The sequence below is a fragment of the Tachysurus fulvidraco genome, chromosome 16 (genome assembly GCF_022655615.1).
Source record: "Tachysurus fulvidraco isolate hzauxx_2018 chromosome 16, HZAU_PFXX_2.0, whole genome shotgun sequence".
Lineage (NCBI taxonomy): Eukaryota > Metazoa > Chordata > Actinopteri > Siluriformes > Bagridae > Tachysurus > Tachysurus fulvidraco.
Window position 1 is genome coordinate 14,653,540 of NC_062533.1, and position 19,072 is coordinate 14,672,611.

Below are 19,072 nucleotides of genomic sequence, written 5' to 3' on the forward strand. Positions count from 1 at the left end.
TGTACAAAATTCGCCACACGTGCATATTTAAAAATGGCTTCTTCTAGTTATGTTACATGTTCTTTGATTTGTCCCACTGGAACTCAACTAAAAGTTTCCCATTCAAGAATTGCAGAAACCAATATGTTTTGTAAAACCTTTCAGCCAAGGCATGTTTGATAAATATTTTTGCATTAAGAGGGAATGGTGGCTTAGAGGTTAGCGGGCTTGAGAGTTTCGAATGAATAAATGAATGAATGAATGAAAAAAAGCATTTGGCAGATGCCCTTATCCAGAGCGACATAGATAAATGCTTAAATCTCTAACATTGAATACATGAATGCTGGCTCACTAGGTTATATACTTAAGATACCATGAGTTTAAAACATTTGTTCAAAGTTACAATGAAAAATTGTTAAAAGATGTGTTTTTGTTTTTAAATGCAAAAGATAAGGAAAGAAGTGCTAGTTGAAGTGTTTCCTGAATAAGTACAGTAGGTCTTCAACCGCCGCTTGAAAATAGCCAGTGACTCAGCTGACCTTGGTGCCAGAACAGAGAAGAGTCTTGTAGAATACTTGCCTCTTACCCTGAGAGATGGTGGAAGTAGTCGTGCAGTGCTGGTAGATCGGAGGGTGCGAGGTGCAATGCAAGGAGTGATGAGGTCTTTGAGGTAAGAGGGATTATACACTGGTCCATTTTTGGCTTTGTAGGCCAGCATCAGTGTTTTCAATCTGATGCTAGCAGCTACCGGAAGCCAGTGGAGGGATCGCAGCAGCGGGGTGATATGCGAGAACTTTGGAAGGTTGAAAACAGGCCGGGCAGCTGCTTTGGGGGTTTCCTCTGGGTACTTTGGTTTCCTCCCTAGGTCCTAAGACATGAATTGGAATAGTCCAAATTTCGTCTCTAATTCTGAGTCTAGTGCTGCGATGGAATGGCACCCTGTCCAGGAAGTTCCCCACCTTGTGCCCTGATTAACCTGGGATAGACTACAGGTTCCCTGTGACCTTGTGTAGTATACATGCTACTGAAAATGGATGGATAGATGGATGGATGAGTGGATGGATGGATAAATATAAAACTAAAGCAATGAAACTAATGTACCTATCAAGATATGCTAGCTTCCTGTTAGCGTCACGAATATCTAAATCATCACACATTCACCTCATAAGACACCTCAGCGCTACTATTTGCACATAAACTGTTTCATAAAAAAGCAGAATTGATCTGTATGAATTAAACATATAACCCGTCTTTAGCTCCAGTACAGTGCAGAGCGACAACAAACCACACGGTAAAGGAGAAAGCGATTCAAATTCACCACGGATGCTACTGTTTTTACAAGATAAAAAATTCTGTTTAAGATTTAAACAACTCCATGCTGTCTGAGGAGAAAGTGTGTGATTTCTTTTAATGCCAAACTTTGCTAGGCTTTCCGTGCCTGTTAGCTGCATTAGCCTCACTCGAGCTCAAAACACCAGAGATATTTTGTCTAAGCACATTTCAGGGTGGGGGAGGGGATTTCTTTTTTTCACATTTGAGGCATTAAAAAAAGAAAAATGTTCACTTGTTCACTAATGACTACAACTCACAGCTCCAGCTCCATTTAGGAAGTGCTGATCATTTCACATTGGTCATTATTATTCTCTGCCACAGCTCTGGAGCTTAGTTTTATCATTTACTCACCAAATAGAGTGTGTGGATGAAGATAGTCACCCTTATGCAGCCCTGACTTCACGTTCATTATAACAAATGAATTATTTCAAATGGAAATAAACTGATGGTTGGTTCTCAGTTCTTTCATTATTTATCAGAAGCATAACCAGGACCTGAATTTAATTCACGCTGTTTTTGTCAGCCATGTTCATTTTTGATAAAGTGTTACGTTAAAGGAACATCTGCTCCCTCCAGGAAAAAAAGGCATTTCATGCTCATCAAGCTTGTGTGTTTGCACACAGAGTCATATGTGACAAATCTAATAAAATGGGCCTGAACTCCTCCCTGCACCCTCCTTCACACAATGAGATGCCAATAATGGAGACCTTTAGAGAGGAGTTGTGAAATAGCTCGACCATCACTGTAATAACACTAGTGACCTGCTCCTAATTGCAAAATGAGAAAGTCGGGTGCCTGGGGTGGTTTTAGGGGGTAGGGGGTGTATGTGAAAGTGTGAGGGTGGATATATGTGTGTGTGTGTGTGTGTGTGTGTGTGTGTGTGTGTGTGTGTGTGTGTGTGTGTGTGTGTGTGTGTGTGTGTGTTTGTGTGTGTGTGTGAAGGTGGGGAGGTTTCAATGGTGTGGCGTGCCTAAGGCAAGAATAGTTTCCATCTACTCCAATCACCTTGTGAGGAGCAGGTGCAGAATGGGAGAAAGAAGACTTCCCTCATCGACATAAGGTCCCCCCTACACACACACACACCCCCCCCACACACACACACATATCCCATTCCCAAACCTATGACAAGCCAAGTGAAACGGCTCCAGCAGGAGCAGATGAAGAAAGCCCGTTTGGATCAGGACAGACAGAGGGAGGGAGCAGGGGAGGTCGGAGCTCCAGCGATGGTGGATGCAGCCCAGCCTGCTGGGACCATTTGCGCCTCAGACAAAAGTGACAGAGGCCGAGCACATCAAGCAGGCCCAACCGGCCGGAAATAACACAAAGACAAACAATTTGGGTTGGCTCTGCCTGAGAGGCACTGACCGCCCAATACACACTCACACATGCACCCAAACACACACACACACACTTTTAATGGAATCATAGCTCACACAAAGAGACAGAGAGAGAGTGAGAGAGAGGCTCAAGCGAGACGTCTCCGCTTCATCTGCTTTATGAAGGCTCTACAGAAAATAACGTCGTATAAAGCATCACTACATGCAGAAGAAAATAAACAAATAAAAACAGGGACACCGTGTTCTGACGATTCAAAAGCCTCTGCTTTCAAACGGAGGTTTTAAATGGATAGCTTTACTAGCAATTAAATATTTTGTAAAACTTTTTGTACGTACAAATATCTACTCCGTCGCTAAAAGGAACACGACAAAAGGTATAATGAAAACGAAACATTTGCTGATTAAAAAGCATTTCTAAAAGGATATCGAATAAATCTCATGTTAGTGGTTTGTGCTGTATTCATTCTGATTTGGACACATTTACATGGTTTGGTCTTAGGTACACTGTATTCAATTCAGTTCAATTCAACTTCAGTGTAGTGAGTAAAAATGTGTACAGTAAGCTATAGCTAGCCTCAGTTGAACACTTACTGTATATTGCATGTTAATGTAATATAACATAAGGTGGAGCACATTAGGTGAGTAGCACAAACATATCTATTGATTTTGATTTATTATCTAGAACAGTAATTCTAACAGTACTGTAGTTTCAGATGCAGGACAAATCACAGGTTTACGCTAATGCTCTCGCTCGAATGTGATATTTTATCTGTCATAGCGATTTCTCTTAATGGAGCTAGACTCAGTTATTTGCACTATGTAACACTGGAAATCATTATTTCAAGAAAAAAAAAGAAGAAAGAGATCATGGTCATATTGTTCAAGATTAATTAATTCTGACAATCTCACCACTAAGCACTGGGCCCGAGGAGGGAATTCACCACGGATAGGACGTCATTTCTTCAAATATACTAAACAAACCCTACAGGTGCCTGCCTACAAGCACCTACAAAAACAAATTTACAGAGGCAACAAGATCGGTCAAAATAGTCATTTTGAATTGAATCCAGACGCTATTTTTCTTTGCACAGGCAAGTAGGTTTATTGATGAACAGCTTCCTGAATGTTCGAAAAGAAACATCTGCTATCCCTGTGTGTGTTACCCTGTGTGTGAGAGAGTGTGCATGAGAGCGTGTTTAGCTGGAGGTGTGGCGCCCCCTGGTCCGGATCATCAGTCTGAGAATTTGGCGTCTCGCTCTGCTCCTTTTAATCTCCTCTACACCTCCAAGCCTTCTGCAAAGCCGCAAGGATCCTTTGGTCTAACGTGACAAAAGCCACTTACAAGGAGAGAAATAACATCAGGTCGATCAGCTGCCTTCTCTGAGGAGAAGAAAAAAGTCATATTTTACATCCGGCAGAACATAAAAGTTCATCAGACTGATTTCTGACCTAGCGAGGAGGTCATTTACATTCAGTTAGAATGCCAAATCCGTCACGCCCGTGCTCCTGTGCTGCTCCTGCTGCCCTCCTGTGCGGCCCGAGCCCTCCAAATCCGGTATGAAATGTCATTATGGCAGGATCAAGACGGAAATGAAAAAAGAATATGAATTTCAGGCGTCACTGTCTGTTCTGCGCTTGTTTATTTTCGCTCTTGTCATCATCGGGCTGCTGAGGGAATGAAAAAGGGAAATGGATGACAAAAATCCAGGCAAGAAGTGTCGATCAAAGGATGTTCACACGCTTAGAGAGGATGAAAAGCAAAAACCTAGCACGTTGTTACTAAATTGGTTGACGCCTGATGCTTAGAATGACATCAGGCAAAGAAATAAAGGTCAAATATGTTCCTATGGTCCTCCAGAACATTACTACTTGATTACAACAGAACCAGGTAAAGACCGAATGGTGGTCCTAATGTGTTCCCTTTCACACTCGTGATGGATGAGATGGAGAAGGCCTGACAAATTGTGCATAGCAACACACTTACAGTCAGTAACTGCACACCTACACACTTACTGACCTGAAAAAATTCCCATTCTGTTCAGCAAGGTTAGGGCTAACTAATAAACTGGTGTCATGCTAGATAACCGAAGCCTAGTCTAATCAGCATTCTAAGTTTTGTATAGAATAATTGAGCTAAGTAGAAAGAAAATACTTTAAAAGCCTCTGCTCTCAAGTAGATGTTTTAAATGGGTGGCTTTACTAGCAATGAAGAATTTTGTAAAACTTTTCATATGTGCAAATATCTATTCTGGTGCTAAAGGTAAGCGGGAAGAAACGAGAACATGGCGAAAAGTATAACGAAACTGATTCGATCTCATTTTAGTGTTTTGTGCTTAATTCATTCTGATTTTGACATATTTACATGGTTTGGTCTTGATTATTCAATTCAGTTCAGTTCAACATCAATGTAGTTAATTAATGGTGCTTGCAAAGACACTTTTTCGGCGTGTAACTTGTCCCGCAGCTTTTGTCCTAGACCCATGAATGAGGTGTCAAATTGACCGGCTCATTGTGGAGAGATGTGCTATGACTTTTATAAGCGATCGGAATTCCGGAATTCCCGGTAGCTCAAAGTGACCTTTTTCTCCCCATAGACTTCCATTATAAATTTTGGAGGTTTATAACTCGTCAATTTTTTTTCGAGCGATTTACACCAAACTCGACCAGCTCCTTTAGGACCTTACTCCGGACAAAGTTTTATTTCAGTAGCAACTTTTGTCCAAAAGTATTGGCACCCCACTGGGTATTCACGTGACGTCACGTGTAGCCCCGCCCCCAAAATAAGCGAAATCAAAAAGTTAGCACAACATGGACATGTCATGTATCAAAACACTCAGCACGATGAGGGGACTTGCCACATGCAAGCACCATTCACATTTTCTTCAGAAAATATACATTCTAGTTATACTTATACTGTTGTATAAACCTTAGCTATCCTCAGTTGAAACTTATAAAACTTATATTACGTATTATTAGTTTAATATAACTCAAGACCGAGGATATTGGGTGAGTAGCACAAATACATCAACAGAAGTATTAGATATTTTTATACTATTTTATACAGCTACACTGCTGAAGTTTTCAATTTATTGGTTTTAATTCATTTTCTGGAGCAGCAGTTCTAATAGTATTGTAGTTTTGGATGAAGAACAAATCCCAGGTCTATATTAATGCTCTCGCTCGAATGTGATATCGTATCGTGATGATTTCCTTTAATGGAAGGAGTCTCGATTGTTGGTGCTTTGTAACATTAGACAAAAATCTTTCAGTCTCATTCATTACAAGGAAGAGAACAAAGACAACATGACATCAATAGATTGTAGTGTTGTGTTTATTTGTGTCAATGGTCATATTGTTCAAGATTTATTACTATTAATCCCTGGGCAATAAATTAGAGACATGGTGACATTTTCCATCTCTCTCATTTTTAATATTTCACTACCCAACCTATCTTCAACAGAAAGGATTTAGACATTGTTAAGCAGACTGACTGTTTTCACCATTGCATCTGATTAACTGGATCTTCACCCAAATATTCACAAATATTATATATACACAAATATTTACACATTGTTTTGATGAATTATGTTTTTATGTTTTTTTAATACAGTTTCTTATTTGCAGTAGCTTTGTCCCTGGAACATCTGATGGATTTTTTTTAACCCTATTGAACACCTACAAGGTTATCAATATGGTATTAAACTCTCAACAAACTCAGATATTTTTTAGTATATCCCATCTTCATCTGAAAACAACACCATCTTTATTTTAATAATAGTGTTGGAGGATTTACGCAAATGTAAACAGTGTGGGCATTGTGCAAAACGGTTTGACACATAAATGGTTTGAACTCTCATTAACTCTCCTAAGAGTGGGAGTGGAATGTCAGGTCTAACGCTTGTAGGACAAAATATAAAGACAATACATTTCCGATAACTGGACATTAAGTCAGTTTTACAACAGAAGCGGTGCTGCATGCATTACGTCCTAACTGTTGAGTGACATTTTACACCGGCCACTGCTCTTATGTGACGCATTCAATTCTGGTTTCATTCAAAGGTTTAGAAATGACATCATGGAAATCTGCACCGACCATCGGTATACTGTACACCTGTATTGTCACAGTGATAGCGATATTGATGACATAACATCGGGATTTTCACAAAACCATAGCAGAACAGCGCTTCCTACAACAGGCTGAAAGGTTGCTACATCTAGCATGATCATGTTAGATTTATTCTTCAAGCAGTTAATATCTGTTCTAGTCAAATATCCGCTCATTAACTCCCAAGTATATTTAAATATAAAAATGAGACACGTCTTTAATAGATGCAGATGAATTGTTTGACAGTGATGGATGATAATATGACTGTGAGGAACACTCTTGAAAGCGATCACTTCATAGTCTAACCGTCTAACAACGGTTTGGTGTGATTCTGTGGGTCACTGTGCCGTTTACACAGTAAAGTCAATGAGAAATGCACTGAGTAATGATGCTTCTAAAAAATTAAGTTGGAACATCAAACCAATTACACATTTTACACTAAAGACTTAAAAAAACCCTCCATGTCAGCAAATATGTCTACTTCAGTAAATGCCAGAGCTAATTGTGGAAAGCGCTGCTTTATTTTATTGCTGCACTCATGAACTTTGTAGAAAAACAAAGTCCATTATTGATTTCTGCAAAATTGAGAAATTATGTGTGGAACATTTAGATATTTATGGCACGTAACACTGATTCCATGATCTTCAATAGCCGACATATAGTCGGAGCAAAAGCGAGCGTTTGATTCCACAACAATATTATGACAAAGGCAATCAATCAGCACTCTGCTCTATTGACAGTCTGCTGCTGAGTGGGGGAAGTGTCCACAGATAACGAATGAGGGGTGAAGAATGAGCGCCACAGCCTTTAGGGGGAAGGACTTTAGCACGCTGGATGAGAAGGATGATCACACTTCAGCGAATGCGTCTCTGACAGATGAGGACAACGGCCTCCCACCAGATCTGACAAAGAAAGTGATAAACGTAGGAGGCTGGGTTGGTTGGATGGATGGATGGATACGTGGGCACAAGACAGGACACGCTAAATTTAAGGTCGAAAGGCACATTTTCCCAAACAACAGCCTTTCCTTACTACTTTAATAAAGCAAGAGTGAGGCTACATGGGTGGCAGCTGCCATGACTGGAACATGATTGCCAAACTGATTCCCACCCACATTTATTAGTCCTGTGGAAATTTTACTACATATCCAGCTCAAGTTGATTTAAATTAGTTACTACATTCAAAAATCTTTGAAAGTCAATACTGTGAATTCTACAGTTTTGCAATTAATAATAAAGAACAAATCCGACATTTAGCAAAACCTTGTCTGTGGTGGACAAATGATAAATTCAAGTCAAGAAGCTTTTATTTTTTTTTAAAAAAAAAGCTTTTTTAAGCTTTTTAAATTAGCTAGCATTTCAGGCTAGAGGATGTGCAATGCTGCTAAAGAACTTATTTCAGTTGCCTAGAAACCATAAAAAGGGGCTGGTATCATGATGCTGCAATACATGGTAGGCTAGTTAGCTAATTAAGTGCTTGAATACAGGCTGTTGCATAGCGTTCTACTCAACCTTAAATCATCGCACAAAAAGCAAGCATCTTGTCTCCACGAGATGCTCTGCACTCAGCATTCCCGGCCTATGTGTAGAATTTGTGTGCAGCCAACAATTCGAACACAATAATGTATTCTGACAGAAGTGCTTTAGACAAACATGAGGCACATCAATAGAGAAGAATCAATTTTCCAGAAATTGTTTAATAGTTAACCCTAGTAACTTGCGTAGTTTGCATAGCCTTGCGACAACTTCAATTGCATAAATTACAAGCTCAGGATTCCATCAAGCTGCCATTTCTGGGCCCCTGAACAAGGCCCTTAATCCTCAATTGTATAAAATGACAATTAAATAAAGTTGCACTGGATAAAGGCATCTGCCATGTGCTGTAAATGTAAAATACATACAGTATGTACTTACTTTATATGATAACTGTACTTACAGTGACAATGCCCATTGTTAAAAGCGCTATACAAATAAATTTTAATTGAATTGAATTGTTGGATCTTTCTCATACACAAAACAACTGTGCAACCAGAAAAAACATTACAAAAAGAAAAGGCACATATTTTAGCTGGCATTTGCTGTTTAAACCTTGTACCAAAACTGTAAATGCTAACAATCTACCGCACCATTACACGGTTCATGATCCCGAATGAAACAAACAATAGAAAAGGCTGTGAAACAGACAAGGCTTTAGTTTGGCAGCTCTAAAGTTTTTGTCAGGTGGGTATTAACTAATCACTATGCCTACGATGGGAGTTTGCATCGCTGACCCCTAGAATGCCACCCTCATTTGCATCTCTAATAAGTCTGCCATAAGAAATTACTAAAGCACCGCCATCAGTCACAAATGCCTCTAATGGCACCTCTAAGGACAAAGGACGCTATAGGAATGAAAACTCCCTCGGTTGAATATCCACTGATCCTGACTAAATAATAGTATAAATAGTATAATAGTATATATAGTGGAGATACAGAGGACATCCTGAGTAATAAAAAAATCTTTCATAACCCAAATACAAAAAAATACTTACAATCTTCCAGAAAAATGAATATCTACTGATAACAATCAGTCACAAATGACTCTAATGGTACCTCTAAGCACGAGGAACTCTATAGGAGTGAAAACAATCGAACAAATGAATATCCGCTGATACTGACTGGAAATATGGAGATACGGAGGACGTCCTGAGGGGAAAAAAATCATACAACAATAAAAAAAAATAAAAATAAAACAATTCTTCCAGAAAAATGGATATCTACTGGTCTTCATCGGTCAGAAATGACTCTGATGATTCCTCTATAGACGATCAACGCTATAGGATTGAAATCAAATGAAATAAAATGGTGAACACCCTAAAAAAGAAAAATCTGCAATACATAAAACAAAAAAAAATCTTCTGGAAATATGAAAATCCACTGAGCTAGCAGTAAAATTTAGCACTACAGACATAAAAACATCCTGTAATTAACCATTACAGAGCACTAAATCTTATTTATTACCCTGGGTTCTTCTATTACTTACACTACACACTTAACTCTATGTGGGTTCATGTTGACTGTGTCTGTTTTAGCGTTGGTACGGAAGCTGGACCGCCCCTGATCATTTCCACATGATATGCACCCTGCCTCACAATTACACTTTCTCTTCATTAGCCGCCTCATTTGCACAAGCGCATTATTAAACTCCTTGGGAATTATTATTATTTTCTGGTACCAACGCATGAAATGCACAAACAAGGCAGTAACACGAGGCTGCAAACACAGACACACACATACACATACACACAATGAGGATCTTATGCTAATGTGTGGCACAATCGTTTAGCCCAAGCGCGCTACTCTCATTTCTGCCAAAATGTATGCACACAATCAGGAGATAACTGGGGCAGAGAGACTCAGCTACAACTGCACAGCAAACAATAAAACACATATTGGAAAAATCAGCATGTTTTAGACTTAGGGATTTATTGTGTAAGATAAGATAAGATAAGATAAGATAAGATAAGATAAGATAAGATATCTTTATTCGTCCCACAATGTGAAAATTTCTCTGTTACAGCAAAGAGAAAGAAATGCAAATATGTATAAAAAAATAAAGACATAATATAGTATACAGTACATACACAACACAATGTATAAATACAAAGAAGAAAAAAGAGACCACGAGTAAGTAGGTTACGCTAGGTTGATATGCTAACAGACATATTGCACACAAGTAATACTGCACGTTTTTTAAATTTCTGTTATTGCACATGTGTTGTTTAAAATACTTTGTTATTGTTATTATTGCAGTTAAACAGTAATCCGGTGTGTAATTATGGTGACTGGTTCACTGGGAGCAGCTTTGATTGTAAAGTCTAATAGCAGCAGGGAGAAAGCTGAATTCTGGAGTAGCTGGAGGATTCTGTGTAGCTGGACTCTGGAGTTTGATTCTGGAGTTTAAAGTCAGTGGCAGGATTTAAGTTAGCAACTTGGCATTAGCGTGCTAACACATTGAAGAACCTTGATTTGCTAGGTGGCTAACACATTTTCAGGTAGCATCTAGTTGTGCTGTACAATCTTATATTAAACAAGGGACATAGATAATCATTCATTCATTTATTTTCTACCGCTTATCCGAACTACCTTGGGTCACGGGGAGCCTGTGCGTCTCAGGCGTCATCGGGCATCAAGGCAGGATACACCCTGGACGGAGTGCCAACATATCGCAGGGCACACACACTCTCATTCACTCACACACTACGGACAATTTTCCAGAGATGCCAATCAACCTACCATGCATGTCTTTGGACCAGGGGAGGAAACCGGAGTACCCGGAGGAAACCCCCGAGGCACGGGGAGAACATGCAAACTCCACACACACAAGGTGGAGGCTGGAATCGAACCCCAACCCTGAAGGTGTGAGGCGAACGTGGTAACCACTAAACCACCGTGCCCCCACACAGTTAATCAGTTTTTTCGAAATTCACTTGAATCCCATTTACTCGTTTGTTTTTGCTTAAGTCATCATTCTGGACAATCCGAGTGTTAGGACTAACCTAAAAACTTTATATGATGAAGAAAAGTGTACAGGTTTTCAGCTGTGTATGGTGGTCATATTAGATAGTTATTAGATAATTCTAAGAATAATTGGAAATTATAACAAAAAAGTAAACAATACAATAAATATATGTAATATTTAATATTCTAAATTATGCATTAATTCGGTAATATTTTTATGTTTTCATAATTTGTCAAGTCCGTACCTTCTCGACTAAACACTGCAATTAAAGCAAAAAAAATTAGTAGATTCACTCAAGTTGTTGATAATCTGTAATAATAAAAAAAAGATTCACTCTGTAATCTGTAATAAAAAAGATTCACTCAAGTAAGATAATCTGTAATAAAAATTGTTGTATTTGTTGTTGTGTAGAAAAGAATGCACATTAGAAGTATTTTCACGAGTGTGTTCAGATTATTGGAGCCTACTAAGTGAAAAAGTACTGATTTAAAACAATCACTTATTAAAATGCAAAAAATGTTATATTTGTCTCATCTTATGCCCTTCTCCTATTAGTGATCTGTTGAAGCAGCCACAAATTCAAATGTTCTCACACTTCTACACTTCTCCAGTGCAATTGTCTGTTACTGAGTTTGAAAAGTTGTCCAATGCAAACCTCACTTCATTTGTTAACACATCACATTGACTAAGCTAATTTATCACATGGCAGCAAGCAATGACAGCGAAGGATAATGTAGGGTTCCTCCAAGACACCAAAGGACCATGAGACATTTGCCTGAAGGCTTACTGGTATGCAGGTTATTGAATTTGGACACTGTCTTGCACATCCTGTGTATGAGGGTAGAGAAATGGCTGGCAGCTCACCAGCTTCCTCGGTTTGCTCGATCGACTGGATCGTGGCAGCAGCCCCATAGGAGATGTGTCGGGTTCGCCGTGGAAACGGACTTGAAGCGCAGTCTCAGCTGGATATGCTCCCACATGGGTGATCTTTAACTGCTGTCATCTCCATGACCTCACCTGCTCATGGGCCCTCAGGGAGACAGAGCTCCCAGAAATACACCTTCTATTTCTGGGTCAACCCATGCCAGGATGAATATCTACAGCTCTTTGCCAGAGGGATCATCCAGAAATGAGGAAGGCAGCGAAAGGAAAGGGGTAATGATATAGGCTGTGAGTGTGTATACTTGGAAGCATCAGAAAAAGGAACAAAGAGATGGAAATGAGAGGAATGTTGAGTGAATAAAATTCATATTGTGCTCTGGTACACTTGTTGGAAAGAGGAGTGCACTAAGCTTTAGTTAAGTTGCTCATGCTGTGTTAAGCCACAAGTGTCACTAAAATTAGAAACGGAAAGAAATGGAAAGCTAAAAAGATGAAAGGAAACGAAAAACTAGAAAACGAAAAGGAAGGTGGGGAAGAAAAGAGCCCCAGCTGAGTTAGTAGTGCCATGGATTACTTCCACAAAGGCTCTGCTGGATTTATGTGATTAGATGGCAGTCGGTCAAAGATGGCCCAGTTTTTCCATGAGAACTCAGATGCCAGAAGGATCTGGGAGAGCATGACATGTTCACAACATTGTCCTTGACCTTCAGGTTCACAACACAAATCATCAGCCGCAGAGAACGCAGATGTTAATGCTCTCTTTATAACATATGCTGAGAGCGGGTGACCCGGAGAGCTCCGACGTGCTCCCCTCACCATGGGAGAGTGTCATTAAGTCTTCAGTCTTTCATTAAAGCCTAGAAAGACACAAAGCTGGACCTGACAAAGAAGGAGGACAATACCCATCCGAAGCAAACAAAGGAGGCTTTGTGTGGAGACTTTGAAAGTGGGAAAGATTACAAGTGAATATGGCAGCTCGGGTGATTGTATTGATTGTATCTCATTACAAAAATGAAAAAAGATTCACAATGGCTGTGGTTTAAATTAAGACTAATGAGAGAGAATGAGAGAGTTATAGAACGACAGACAAAGAAACTGTTTGGAGTTATGTTTCCTTTGGGTCTGTTGAAATTTGTTATCTTCATGCAAGTTTGAATCCTTCGCCTCACACCTCCAGGGTCGGGGTTCGATTCCCGCCTCCGCCTTGTGTGTGCGGATTTTGCATGTTCTCCCCGTGCCTCGGGGGTTTCCTCCGGGTACTTCGGTTTCCTCCATATGCCGGTCCAAAGACATGCATTGTCAGGTTGATTGGCATCTCTGGAAAAAATTGTCCGTAGTGTGTGTGTGTGTGTGTGTGTGTGTGTGTGTGTGTGTGTGTGTGTGTGTGTGTGTGTGTGTGAGTGAATGAGAGAGTGTGTGTGCCCTGTGATGGGTTGGCACTCCATCCAGGGTGTATCCTGCCATGACGCCTGAGACGCCAGGCACAGGCTTCCCGTTACCCGGATAAAGCGGTAGAAAATGAGTGAGTGAGAGAAAGTTTGAATCCTCAAAAAAGATGTTTCTGCCTGAATAATGTGCAGCAACAGGTATGTATATATCATATAAATTGAAGACATGGAGGGGGCACGTCTTAGTGGTTAGCACGTTCGCCTCACACCTCCAGGGTTGGGGGTTCGATTCCCGCCTCCTTGTGTGTGTGGAGTTTGCATGTTCTCCCCGAGCCTCGGGGGTTTCTTCCGGGTACTCAGGTTTCCTCCCCGGTCCAAAGACATGCATGGTAGGTTGATTGGCATCTCTGGAATATTGTCTGTAGTGAGTGAGTGTGTGAGTGAATAAAGACATGGATATTTCAGGGCTGCAGTATCATTCTCCTCCTTCAATTTTTTTTAATATTTAAGAATATCTATAATATTTAATTTAGATTCAAGATTCTGCACTATTTCTAGTTCCTTTAAATGTAAGCAAATGAATGATATTGATCATATTAACTGCTCCATACAAAAGCTCAGATTTATCTCATGCCTTATCTCTTCTATTGACGCGTGTTCAGACGTCACTCAGAAAGATTCAGTCTAAAATGGATCATAAGATTTTTGCACAAACATGTTGAGTCTAAACTAAAAATGCCAAACACAAAAATTAAGTCAGTAACATAAATCTGATACAACATAAGAGAAATAGACGATACGTCTGCCTTCCTACTGCTTCTGGATGACCTACTTTCTGGATTTTGGATCAAATAAGCAGAGAAATATCAGCCGATACATAGCGGGAGTTACAGCTAAAACTTCCAAGTGGCTTGTGTTTATGCAGCATGGTTTAGACCTTGGTGTGATAGATCAATGTATAATGTGTCATGCCGTGCCTTGTAGCATGAACTTCTCTTCAAAACACGCACACTTGCCCGTGGTAGTTTTATTGACTGAGCGTCTTGATTTCACACTTGCAAATTCAAAACAGCCTCCATCATGACTCGTGAGAAGTTATACAGCTTATGCTTAATATTCTACCTTGTCTGATGATTTTGTTATTAATAAATAAAACAGCAGAGAAATACACCAAGGTAACTGAGATCACGTTTGTTTTCTATTCTGATGTTCAATGTGGATGTAATTTGAAGTTCTTCTCCTGTTTTAGCATGATTAAATGCATTGTGCTGCTACCACATGGCTGGATAATTGGCTAACTGAATGAATCAGCAGGATTATAGAAGAATTCCTATTAAAGTGGCCATTGTATGTATATTATTGTTACGTTACTGTAAAACAGGCTTTTGCTTCCTTTCTGGCAGTCTGTTTGGACACAGCCTGTGCAACAGATTTATACCAAAATGTGAACAGCTGCTGAGGGTTTCACTTTTTTCTTTTTTACATCCTGTATTCTGCTTGTTTGCTTTCTTTTCTTATGGAATCCTAAGCAGTCCACTGTACAACTAGCAAGTTCTCCATCCAGTTCCCCATCAATCTATAAATCATCCACCCATCCAAACACCTTTCCATTCATCCAATCCATCCATCCATCCATCCATCTGCCATTCCACTCACATATTTATCTATTCATCCATCTATCAACTCATTCATCCATCTGCCATTTCACTCACATATCTATCTATCCATTCATATATCAACTCATTTTCCATCTAGCCCTTCATTGATTTATCAATCATCCATTCATCCATCAATTTATCCATCCATCTATCTACCCATCCATTCCTTCACTAATCTATCAAACATCCATCCATCCATCCATCCATCCATCCATCCAACATTCCACATACCTCACTATCTTTCCTGTGACTGTTTTTTTTTTCTTTCTGGAATCCCAAGCAATCCATTTTCCAAACTATACAACTCTGGCTAATGGTTAGTCTTTGCCTTGAATGTATGTTTTCAGAACTTTGATTACTGTGTTATATAAAAGATATGCAGTGGAAGAAGTTCTCAACGTTTTCCTGTTCTAACATATCCGATGTTGTTCATTCCTGAGCTGTTCCTTTTTTCACTTTTATATTCCTGTCCAGAAGAAATTGTTTTATAGTAGATTTTATTGCACTTCCAAAATCAAAACAGCTCCCAATGACAAATACCCTAATGTGCAAGCAAGTGTGTCTGAGTGTCTAATAAAAATCTGCATTCACTGTACTGTATTTACCATGGCTCAACTTGGAAAAAAGAAGCTAGAGACAGAAATGAAAGCATGGCTTTAATTAAGTTGATTTTAATATTTAAAATGTCTCAAGCAGCAACCATTTTCCTCCAGGCAATTAGCAGTTAAGCTTTCCCTTTAGATTTAGGCGTTGTGTTGTCTAAACAAAAATGTTAAAAACAAGGAGTACACTTTGATTAGGTTAAGCCAGCTTCTTGTATAGAATGAGATATTAAATACAAAACTGCTCACTGTGCACACTGTGGAGAATGAACTATCGATTCACCCCTCCACCTGTCTATGACTCATCCATTCATCTACCCTGAAATCCATCCATCCATCCATCCATCCATACATACATACATACATACTGTACCTACATACATACATACATACATACATACTGTACCTACATACATACATACATACATACATACATACATACATACTTATTGTACCTACATACATAGATACTGTACCTACCCACATACATACCTACATACATACATACTGTACCTACATACATACTGTACCTACATACATACATACATATTGTACCTACATACCTACATACATACATACATACATACATACATACATACATACATACATACATACATACATACATATTGTACCTACATACCTACATACATACTGTACCTACATACATAGATTATTTTTATTTTTATTTACTTTTATTTTACCAGGAAGTCTCATTGAGATCAAAAATCTCTTTTACAAGAGCGACCTGGTCAAAGCAGCAGCCATACATAAACACAACATAGTAAAAACATACATACATACAATCATACAATACAAGGACTTCTTCAAGAAAAAGACTACATGTCTCCTTTACCACATCTTGAATGCTTCCACAAGTTTTTTTTTTTTTTGGCATTAAATGTAAAACTAGATTTATTTCTAAAATAAAAGCCTTTAATCTTTATTTTGAGCTTCTTAACTAAATCAGCATTATGTACATTAAATAAAAGTTTGTCGTCTATCCATATACCCAAGTACTTGTATGTGGGTACCCTTTCAATGGAATTACCATCAGACGTAAAAATGCTAAGATCATCAAGCAGCTGTGGGCGAGTTTTTGAAAAGACTGTGTACTGTACTTAGTTTTCTGAGGATTTAAAACCAATTTTAAATAGAGCAGAGCAGTTTGTAATGACTGAAATGTAGTCTGAAGCTCTTGCACAGCCTGTGCTATAGAAGGGGCATATATATAAATGACAGTGTCATCAGCATAAAAGTGTACTTTTGCTTGAACGTCCTTACCTAAATCATTTATAAAAATAGAGAACACAATAGGTCCCAAAATGGACCCCTGAGGGACACCTGAGGGCAGAAATAGTACTGTGGCCAGTTCTAAAACCAGATTGAAAATTGTTTAAAATATTATTATCAAGTAAGAACTGTTTGACATGTAAATTTACCTGCGATTCAAAGATCTCAGCCAGGATTGAAAGTTTGGAAATCGGACGGTAATTATTTAGCTCTGAGGAGTCCCCACCTTTAAATAAGGGGAGAACATAAGCAGCTTTCCAGATTTGGGGTATTGAATTGGATATAAGTAACACATAAGTGACACATAAATAGGCTCAGCAATAACATCTACTGCTACTTTTAGGAGATAAGGATCCAGATTGTCAGGACCTGCAGATTTTTTGTGGTCAATGCCTTTCAGAGCTTCACTAACTTGCACAACTGAAATAGTTTTAAAATCAAACAAATCCAGATTACTATCAGTTGCAGTGGTGACAGAACATGGGACAGGTGCATTTACATTTGAACTGTCAAATGCAGACAGCACAGATAAAGTGTTTGTTTAACTGACTGATCATAGCAACTTTATCCCTCATTTCATCTGAGCCAACCAGAATGTGTTCAGGGAGGCTTGAAGCAGCATGTGTACCTGACATAGATTTAATTACTTTCCAACATACACCGTGTACATACATCTATGAATCATCTCCTCCATTCACCTTTACATCCACCAATCCATTTAGTCTTCCATCCATCCATTCAGCCATCCATCTACCTATTCATCTATCCACTCAGCCATCTATCTACTCAATCATCTCCCATCTACCCCTTTATGCACATTTCTGTCCATCTATCCATCTACAATTCTGTCCATCCATCCATCTACACAACAATCTATCCAGTCAGCCATCCATCCAACAATGCACATGATCTATCTATCTATCTATCTATCTATCTATCTATCTATCTATCTATCTATCTATCTATCTATCTATCTATCTATCTATCTATCTATCTATCTATCTATCTATCTATATATCTATTCCTTCCAAACAACTAATTAGTCATCTATTATTTAATTATCCACCAATCCATCCAATTTTGTTTCACAGTTCTTTGTGACAGGAGAAAAATTATTATAAATGTATTTACATGAAAATATAGATTTGTGAGAAAGAAAACAAGCCCATGTTACACAAGCTCTCAAATCTATATGGAGAAATCTATTCAATTATCGGCTTATACCTCCACGCTGCTAGTAAAACAGCTGCTATTCAGCTACACAACTGCCGTTGGTGGACTGAACTGGATCCATTCTAGACTTAAGATTGAATAAAACCTCAATTCACATCTGTCTGTCTACACATTTATAAATTACCTCTAAAGTACTTTCACTTGCAGTTGCAAGCAGAATGAGTCAAGTATCTCTTCCTAAAACCTCTCTTCATAACACATTACTGAGTAAGTACAGCATTGCATTATGACTTAAAATAGCTGTTTCTGGAGGTCAGAGGGCTGGATGTTACATCTGATTTTAAACATTTCAGCAGAAAGATAAATAGCAGTCTCTCAGCACAGGTTAAACCTGTGGACTCTGTAATTCCCATCCGATCAAACTAACAGCAATTAAACACTTCTGTACCTGTGAGGTAAAGTGGGATCTAGGCACTATGACCTGCTCTGAAAATGTGTTGCAGAATAATGGCTATTAAATCCATTTTCTTGCCATTACACTGTGACTCAAGCAATGAAACAGTACACAAACTGAAATGCTACCAGGTTTCTAAATGGATTTACTTTGAGATCTTTAAAGATTTGAGGAATGGTGAAGCTTATACCAGCACAAAAGATAAACAACAAGACAATATATCAATTTGTTATTAATTTGGTCGTATGTGACAAGACACACAAGAAAAAGAGGAAAGAGAACATACCATACATGAATAATAAATCTGACCACATACAGTTTAATAGACCTTTATGATTTTCTACCTAGCCTTTCATTGAGATTAAATTAATA

At 38.8% G+C, this 19,072-nt stretch overlaps 1 protein-coding gene across 1 annotated transcript in view; it reads right to left on the reverse strand.

Annotated features, from left to right (window-relative positions):
• The window catches only part of nkain2 (sodium/potassium transporting ATPase interacting 2), a 209,210-nt gene that overhangs the window by 79,092 nt on the left and 111,046 nt on the right, over positions 1-19,072 (reverse strand). The window lies entirely within an intron of this gene.